Below are 9,551 nucleotides of genomic sequence, written 5' to 3' on the forward strand. Positions count from 1 at the left end.
TCACCAACAATTTAGAATAATAGTTGTAAATTTCTTTTTAACAAAATCAATTATAAAAAGTTCCATCAATGTTACTTACAACAAAATAAACGATAGAAACTAACATAATATATAACTAATAGCATAAAATACATGTTGAATAATGTTCTCTTGGATAGAAAAATGAATTGTCTTAACATAAAAGAGAAAGACGACATAAAAATACATACATGTTAACAAAGTTAATTGCTCTAATTGATAAATAGCTTAAAGGTTGATTTACCAAAAGCTCATGAGAAGTAATTATCAGTCCCACTTCATCATCTTATGATTATTAAAAGATCCATAACACATAAAATTAAAAAAAAATTGCCTCAAGTATACCTTTACACACTTACCCAAACTTAAAGCTTGGTTAATATATAAACCTTTACATGTACCAAATTTGCATTTACTTGCATTCACATTTGGAAAAGTTGCAATTGCTCTCTTATATCTATGGAACTATTCGCATAACTCTTCAAACTCTATCAATATAATCTATCATTATGAGTTGACATACATGCAATATGCAAGCTACAATGTTCTTATATAGGTTAAATATTTCATTTAACCTATCAATTAAATAGCGTGATTTGAAGAGTTTTGAAAGTTACAAATCACATCATTTCAATTAATCATAACTTAAATTATATTAGTTGAATATTCTTGGGAGTTTCAAAGGTTAAAGGAAAAATGCTAGTTTATAAGATATATAGATATAGATAGATGGAGCCCCTTTCCTTCTATTTCAAATAACTCTCATCATACCATGAGATCTCCATCAGCTTACTAGCTTATCATGACACTCCTTTCTCGAAACATAGGAGCACTGCCACACAGTTTCAGTCGGATTCCGAAACTACTTTTATTTGTTGGAAAAATCTCTATTATAGCATGCTTAAACTTCCAGGATACAGCTAGGAAGAAAAATACAACCCACAACCATCCCGTGGTGGCTTGTGGTGGCGATGGAGTGAGCTCCGGTGGCCAAATCTGCCAACTACGATAATGGTTGTAACCCTCGGTAAGAAAACAATAAGAAAAAAGAGATATATTGAAAGAAAGAGTTTTCTTACCTAAACCAAACGCTCCAAGCAACAACATCAACCTCCTCCACCGCCACTCCATGCTTTCCAGAAACTACAATCCTCTGATGGAGCTCCGGCGACATTTAATGGCGTTTCCAATGAACACTAGTGATGACAGCCTCTTTCCCCTTCTCTTTTTCTCTTTCGGACTCAAACTCCCTCCTCTAACTCTCCAGTCGCACACAACACACACACAAACACGTCTGAGCTAGGGTTTTTCTTTTGCTCAAATGGGGGAATTAGCTGCAACTTAAAAGGAGAAAGGAGGAGGTCCCCCCCCCCCCCCTGCACGTCAGGAGACAACACATGGGGCCTGATTTCTGAAATTGGCTGGAAAGGTCCCTAAGATTTGGTCTTTTGACATAATCTACCCTAACTTAATTCCTTGAACCAAAAGAAGTTCCAAAGTAACACAATAACCCTTGGACCTTTTATATTTAATTTATTGTTATTATTATTACAATTAATCCTTTGTATCTATAAAATGTTTTTTAATTAATTATTTCACTTGCTAAATCTATAAAAATTTAGTCTTTAATTGTATATTATTCGCATTATTTACTAACCCTATTTCGAAATAAATAAACGGGAACGGGACGTTACAATTCTCCTCTACTTAAAGTAGATTTCGTCCTCGAAATCAGTCCTTGCCTTCCCCGGCATGCTTGATGCGTGCAATTAGCTACACCTAAGTTTAATATTTATAACCTAACTACCTTAACTAACTAAATTGCACCTAGGCAGTGTATCTAGTCAAAATTATAGAATAGTAGGGTAAGTCGGGTGTTGATCACAGGGAACGGTATTGTCTAATTAATTTATCTACTACTAAATTAACCTAATTATTAACAAAAGAAGGGGTTTTATCTAATTTTGCAAGTTTAGATGAACTTAATTCTTAACACAATTCAATCAATAAACAAAACACTTCTGTTAGTTCGAATCCGCTTTCACTCAATGGTTTATAAATTAGTCATGACAATTACTGTTGGTTACCAATTAAAATAGGATTAGCAATTTAGGTCTATATTTACTAATATTAACTAATTCATGTAGATCTATGTATAGTCATACAATAGCTAACACAGAATTAATTATTTAATGGATTGGAGCTATGTAAGATTGATTTGATAAACACAATTATGGTCATAGTATGAGTTCTCTAGCACAGCCTAATTTATTAATTCAAGTTCTCAACTAAGATTGGTTCGATCTTAGCTCTAATAATCTAATGCTCACTAAATTACTAGGTGTTCAAATTCATGCAGAATAATGGTCATTAACTACACAGAATAAGAAGTTTAAGCAATTAAATTAACAAGCCAAGCATGCTAGGTAAACCAATCAACACAAGACATAACCAACAAGCAAAGTATAGTTTAATTAAATAAAACCATGAGTTCCAGCTTCATCTAGCTAACAGAAGCAGCTAGATTTAGCTCGACATCCTAGCAAATAAGCAAACACAATTCATAATTAAAATCATCTTTAAAGGTACCAAACTATGAATCAATTTATGAACTTCTTCTTCCTTGGTGTTAGAACCAACTTCCAGGCCTTATTTCTCTCTGATTTTCGACTTCTGGAACCTTTCTAAGCCAGCCAACCTCCTTAAAGTCGTAGGGATCAAGGATATATATAGTATTGAATTTTTTCCGATTCACCTCGTGAATATTCAAAGTTCACCTCGTGAATCCGTAAGTATCCGTATACAACACAGATTCCTGATCCGCGATGTTTATCTTCTAGAAGGCCATACTCACCTCGTGAATCTTCTAATTCTCACCTCGTGGGTACGCCTTTTTCTGATTTTCTTGTCCTTCAATCCTTTAACCTCCAAAGTTCCATTCTTTACCGCTTTTAGTCCCTTTTCTTCAAAATGTCTTCTTTTTTGCTGTAAAATATAATTTAACCTTATAAGTACCATTATTCTATGCAAATAACCAATATATATATATATATATATATATATATATATATATATATATATATATAAATGTACTTACATATTGCCTAAAAATATGTATAAATATAGCAATATCAAAATACCCCACACTTATGCTTTGCTTGTCCTCAAGCAAATCTACTTATTTTAACTTAAACCTTCATCACTAGCATCACATAGAACAATCCAATTCCAGCTCAGCCATTATGCCAAGACCTCAACGCATGCATTTGTGTCTAAAATTTTTCCTAAAGGACCCCCCCCCCATACTCTAAATACTCACAATCCTCATAAACACGCGCCCACTTCTTTTGAACAATGCTCATTTTATGCATCCCTCTGAATCCATCCATAGAAAACTTCCTAACCTCAAGGTATTTTTGTAAAGCTACCCAAGCATACATAACTAGAGAATTACAACTTTAAGATACCATAAAGGACTTCTTGAATTCTTCTTTCTTTGACATTTGATATTCAATTTGTACTTTGAATTCATCACCTTTTTGTGCGATTTTTGGTATCTTCAACTTTTGATTTTTCAGAATTTTTGATCTTTGATCTTCAAACTTTGATACTCTATAGCTCCAACAATTCTTCAATTTTTCACTTTTTGGTAATTTCTCTCTCTTTTTTTTACATGTACTCACTCTTTTTTTCACTCAAAGACCTACATGCTTAAGCAGGGGTGCTTAACTTCAACCTTTATTGGTTAAGGTATTAGTCTTCCTGGATACATTTCTGGTACACGATGCTAAACATATTGCATCCATCGAACTAAGCGAGGTTGTGTTTTTGTCCCATGATTTCACTAGAATAAAGGAGGCCACAAATGCACTATAACGTATATTGGCTCAACTAAACATTTGAGCTCTCATCGGATCATCCCACACAATAGTAGCAACTTAAGTTTAAATTATTATTATTACTAGAATTAAATTATTAGATTATTATTTCAAATTTATTAAAATTTTTAAATTTACTACTTTTCTAGCAATTTACTTTTTCTACCCCTACCCCACACTTATTACATACAATGCCCTCATTGTATGCTATGCAAAACATATAAATAAAAAGAGGGAGAAAAATAAACAGACTCCCCTGGGATAGAAGTGGCGAGATCGAACTCCAAAAGTGTGGATAAAGTGTGCATCTTGAATACGGACTTCGTGAAATAGGAACTGGGATCTTGAACACGCGAGATATGTAATGTACCGGCAAAGTATGGAATCGAAACTTCAATCTTCAACAAATGTGGTGTAAAACTCCAAAACGGAAAGAACAATGTGGGAAAGCATACGCCACATTGCATGGTAAAGAAAATGAGACATTCTTATCCTCATGATAATCCCAAAAAGAATGGTGGTGAATCACATAATGAATATGGAACAATAACATTCATTTTTTTTGTGAAATATAAATCCACGTCGTGGGGCTACTGAATTCACGAGGTGAATATATGAATATTCACGAGGTGAAGTTGGTGTGAAGCGGGTTATGGGAAGTCATCATATACTGACTCACGAGGTGAATATTTGAATATTCACGAGGTGAAAACTGGAATCCCAGAAATAATTTGCCCCCAACTCTTCTTTCAATTCTTGTATTCAACCCCATGTCTTAATGGATTAAGACTCTTCTACCTATTATATTGGACTCTTCTCTCTAACTATACCTTCGCTCTTGACTCACCCCACACTTATTTTAAATTGTGGGTCTCGACTCTCGACTTTAAACACTCCCGGCTAAACATATATGCACTCATATCTCGACATCCTTTTCATGCGGCTCCTAGCAAATCTGGAAATTAATAACCAAAGAAAGCAAAAAAGTAACATAATATCTTAATAGTCTTACAATCCAAACAAATTTAAAATTAACATAAAACCAAACCAAACAAGACTAAAATAAACGAAATAAAACTAAAAATAAACGATCAATCATCCTCATCATCCTCGTTCGCTCCGCTAGTCCCGGCTCCGTCTCCTCTTGGCATCCATAACTCTTCCCACGTAGGAATATAAGGGCATTGAGGTGGTACGGTGGGTGGTCTTACCACATTCATATGAGAGAACATGGCTTCAAGAATTTGGGTGTTATAAGTCACCCCACCGCGTAAATTATCCAAATAAGAACCCACCCGGCTTTGGAACGGATTGGTGGGTATGCCACCCTCGTATGGTTGGGATCTACCCATCTCCCCCCGGGCCCTCACGTTCCTTCTTCGAGGCCTTGGTTGTTGCTCGGGCTCTTCGGTCGGTTGGTCCTCACCCTCGTTATCGATGTGCGGTATCCCCCAATGCGTCCCATAATTGACCACAACCCGTATGGTCTCAAGGTATCCCATAGAAAATGTGTGTTCCCTTATATACACGTAAGTGTCCTTGTAATCACAGGAACGAACACGCCATAAGACTTGGCTAAGCGGGTGACAAAATGGCCACCACAAATTAGGCTCCCGGGTCGGGAACTCACTGCATATTCTGCCAAGTAACGAACCAAGAAGTAGGAAAGATTGCACCAAAACCCCGGTTGTAAAATAGACCACAAGAAAAATAAATTAATCTTGGTGACCTTATCTCCAAATTTTTTATGGTGGATGGAGAATGTGATCAGCCTGTGAAGCAAACGGTGAATGGGTGATTTGATGCTGCTTTCTGGTGACACACCGGAGTTGAAAACACCAAAAGCGATATGGCTCCAAAAATCATATACCGACATTCCCCCGGAATAAGTATGGGTAGCCTCCCGTAAGAACATAGAAAACTCGGGGGGTCACGGTCTCGTGGGCCTCGTATAAACCCGTCCTCCATGAAAATTCTACCAAACTGCACTCCTTATATTCCCCACCCAGACGAAAGACCAATGCTTGTAAGTAGTTAGGGTCTTGGACATTTTCATGGAACACCACGGTAGAAAAGAATTCAACATACAATTCCTTGTAAACTCTTTCTTGGATGGCGAACAAGTTACTCCATCCCTTACATGTAAACGAATACCCGTTTCCCATAAAAGTTTTGGTAAGAAACGGGTTTAGTCTTTCAACGAGTCCAACCTCCTGAAGCCTTTGCCAATTAACTGTTGGGGCAATAGCAAACTCTCTGTTGTGTAACCATCCCAACCGGTTGTTGCACTGTGTCAAAATATCCCGAGGCAAGGTTGTTGGGAAGACGTAAAATGGGTGCAAACTAGCCACCCCAACTGGAACCCCTCTTATTGGACCCATTTCTGCAAAACAAAACAACAAACAACCACAAAACAAAAATCCAAGAAATTATTTAATAAACAGAAAACTGTTTTGATGGTGCCAGGATTCACCTCGTGAGTCTTAACAAACTCACCTCGTGAGTTCGCTATTCACAGCGAAAATCGGTCTTAATGATCAGAAATTGGGACTTAATTCTTGTTAGGGTTTACTCATAAACCATTTCTAATCACAATCAAGTAACATGCAATGGATGAATAACATATTTTGGGCAAAATTTCGACATTGAAGCATATGAAAAACCCTAGCCCCCAAATCAACAAACTAGTGAAAATTAACCAAAAGAAATATGAGATGTTTACCTTGGTGTGGAGATTACGTAAGAAAAAGTATTAAATTCAGTCAATCTAGGCCGAAATCGGGTGGGTGGGGGACCAAAGAACACTCTTCACTTCGTGAGGTTGAGAAAATGGTTTGGTCAAAAGGATTCTGAATTGTTTAAGCTGTGGTCCCGTGTCACTTTTGGATTCACCTCGTGAGTTCTTTCTAACTCACGTCGTGAGTTTTTATGGGCTAACGTGGTTGAGCCATTTAATTACATAATAATGGGCTAATAGTTTCATTTGGTTAAAATGTCCCACCCCGTATGTATTATGAGTTCAGGAGGTGAATATTATCGAACTCACCTCGTGAGTTATGTCTGATCGAAAAATATAAACCTTAATTAACTAAATATTCTTCTTATTTACCACTTAATTTGGATGATTAGATGATTGAATATCTAAAAAAAACTAAATATGCAAAAACTAAACTAAAGACATAAAGGAAAAGAAAATTCAAACCGAGCTCGGGTTGCCTCCCGAGAAGCGCTTCTTTTTCTTGGAGTCATGAGCCGGACTCCGTGCCTCCTTACGTTGAATCGTCTGAAGAGTCCATCACCAACTGAATCTTTTGTTCTTTCCATCGCCTCTTGTAAGCTTGAACTCGTCTAATGTACGCCTTCTTCGAGTTTTCCTTTTTAGGTTTCACGTCATCTATATCAAGCTTTCTTTTGGTCCCTTTATTCTCCAAGCTCTCTTTATTCTTCAACTCCATGGGAATCTTTTCTTCCGTCACCATTGGAATTGTCTCCTTGGAAGTTACCTCGTCTTTGTCATCATCACTCAATATTTCATCACTCTCCTTACTTACCCAAGAAGTTGGATTCGTGTAGGCAATGACTTCAACTAAAAACGGGACGGATGCTCTTGGTTTTGTTCGTTTAACTTGTCGAATCGTTTTGATTTCTTCTTCCGTGAGCTTCTCTAATTCTTCAAGTTCACTTTCTTCATCAATACTGAAAACCTCTTCTTGAACACCAATCCTCTTGAAACCATCTTCTATTCCAAAAATTTCCTTCTCATCTCCAACTCTCAAGGTGAGCTGGGATTCACGTATATCAACCAAGGCTCCAGCAGTATTAAGTAACGGGCGACCAAGAATAATCGGAACATCAGGATCATCGTTCATATCCAAAACCACAAAGTCTATTGGAAAAACGAATTTCCCAATTTTTACGAGAATATCTTCCACAATGCCCCGGGGTTGTGTCACTGAACGATTTGCCATGTGAATAATCATTTTTGTAGCCTTCAACTTCTGAATATCCAACTTCTGATAAAATGAATAAGGCATCAAATTTATGCTAGCCCCAGAATCGACTAAAGCATAAATCTTCATATTATTCCCAAACTCACATGGAAGAGTGAGGCGTCCAGGATCCCCCATCTTCTTAGGTATCTCTCCCAATACAGCTTTTGAGCTTTTCTCACTTAGAATCACCTTAGAATTCTTCTTTAGTTGTTGACGAGTGTCTAACAAGTCTTGTAAAAAAATTTCATATTCGGGAATTTTGGATAACGACTCGACAAAAGGAGTATTAATCGGGATACCCCTCACATGCTTAATAAACTCCAAATGCTCTCTTTCCAGTGGACTAAGATCAGCTCGGGAAGGAAACGGTAAAGGCGGACGATAAGCCGTAATGGATTTTGAAGTTTTTTGTTCAGACCATGCCCACGACGTGAGCATAGATGGCTCACGTCGTGAGCTCACTAATTCAGCAGAATTTTGATTTTCGATCTTTAACTTCTCCGGTTCTGGTTCGGGTTACTTTTGCTCCACTACTAACGTTTCTAGAAACTCAGAGATGGCCTCTTCTTCAGTATCAATTGTCATTGCATGGGATTGAGCATTCTTTTCGGGAAATTGTGAGGATAATTTGTTTCTCACCAAAGTAGTTAGTTGACCAATTTGGACTTCGAGATTATGGATCGATGCTTGATGATTTCTTAATGAAGCTTACTGGTCAATCATCATTGTTTGTTGTTCTTTCATCATTTTCATGTGTTCCTTTAGCACTGCGTCGGTATCATCATCCTTTTCTCGGAAGCTTCCATAAATTTGGTCAAAATGTTTTCCAAGTCTACTTTCTTCTCGGCTGGTGGTTGCTCTTTTTGGTAGGAGCCTCCGCATGTTTGCTTATATTTCTCTTCCTTTTGCCTCTTGTATTCATCATATGGCAGCCACTCTTTCTTTGGTTTTCTCCAGTCCTCATCATACTTATCCCCACTCGAGTAGCAAACTTGAGCTTTTTTGTATCCGTTATCGTCTAAGTTGCAATCCTTGGTCAAGTGTGGACCATTACACCTTTCACATCCAACTCTTATTGCATGAATTGATTGGTCCATTTGGGTCAATCTCCGGTCCATATTATTCAACATCGCCATCATAGCAGCCATTTCTTCAGATTGTGCACCCCCACTGCCTTTTGTTCCATCTTGTCTTGGGTTTTGGTACTCACGAGAGTGTTTTGTGAATTCTTCAATTAGCACATTGATTTGATTAGGATTCTTCTTCGTGAGAGGACCTTGCGAATCAAGGAGTTGTCTAGTCATGACATTTACCCCATCATAGAAGATAGACACCTCTTGCTGAATATTAAGGTCATGTTGAGGACAATTCCTTAACAATCATTTGTAACGCTCCCATGCCTCATATATTGACTCCCCCGGCTGTTGCTCAAAGTTGGTTATTGCCTTCTTGAGTTTTGCTATCTTGGATGGTGGGCAAAATTGGTCTAGAAACTGCTCACGCATTTGAGCCCAAGTAGTGATCGTACCAGGTGGGAATGCCTTCAACCAGTCTTTTGCAGCTCCTTTGAAAGTAACTGGTAGCATCCTCAACAAGACATTATCTCTATTGATATTTGGGACATTGAAATAGTCAGCAATGTCGTTGACCTCATCTAGATGTT

General features: G+C 37.4%; 1 non-coding gene across 1 annotated transcript; it reads left to right on the plus strand.

Moving 5' to 3' along the window:
- The first annotated feature begins 9,238 nt into the window (after positions 1–9,238).
- Positions 9,239–9,345, plus strand: LOC145118335 (small nucleolar RNA R71). Its single transcript, XR_013713290.1, has one exon. It is a non-coding gene; the product is annotated as a small nucleolar RNA R71 (small nucleolar RNA).
- The last annotated feature ends 206 nt before the right edge of the window (positions 9,346–9,551 follow it).

This window comes from Lactuca virosa, chromosome 5 (assembly GCF_052849685.1).
Source record: "Lactuca virosa cultivar CGN04683 chromosome 5, Lactuca_virosa_CGN04683_v6, whole genome shotgun sequence".
NCBI classification, from domain to species: domain Eukaryota; kingdom Viridiplantae; phylum Streptophyta; class Magnoliopsida; order Asterales; family Asteraceae; genus Lactuca; species Lactuca virosa.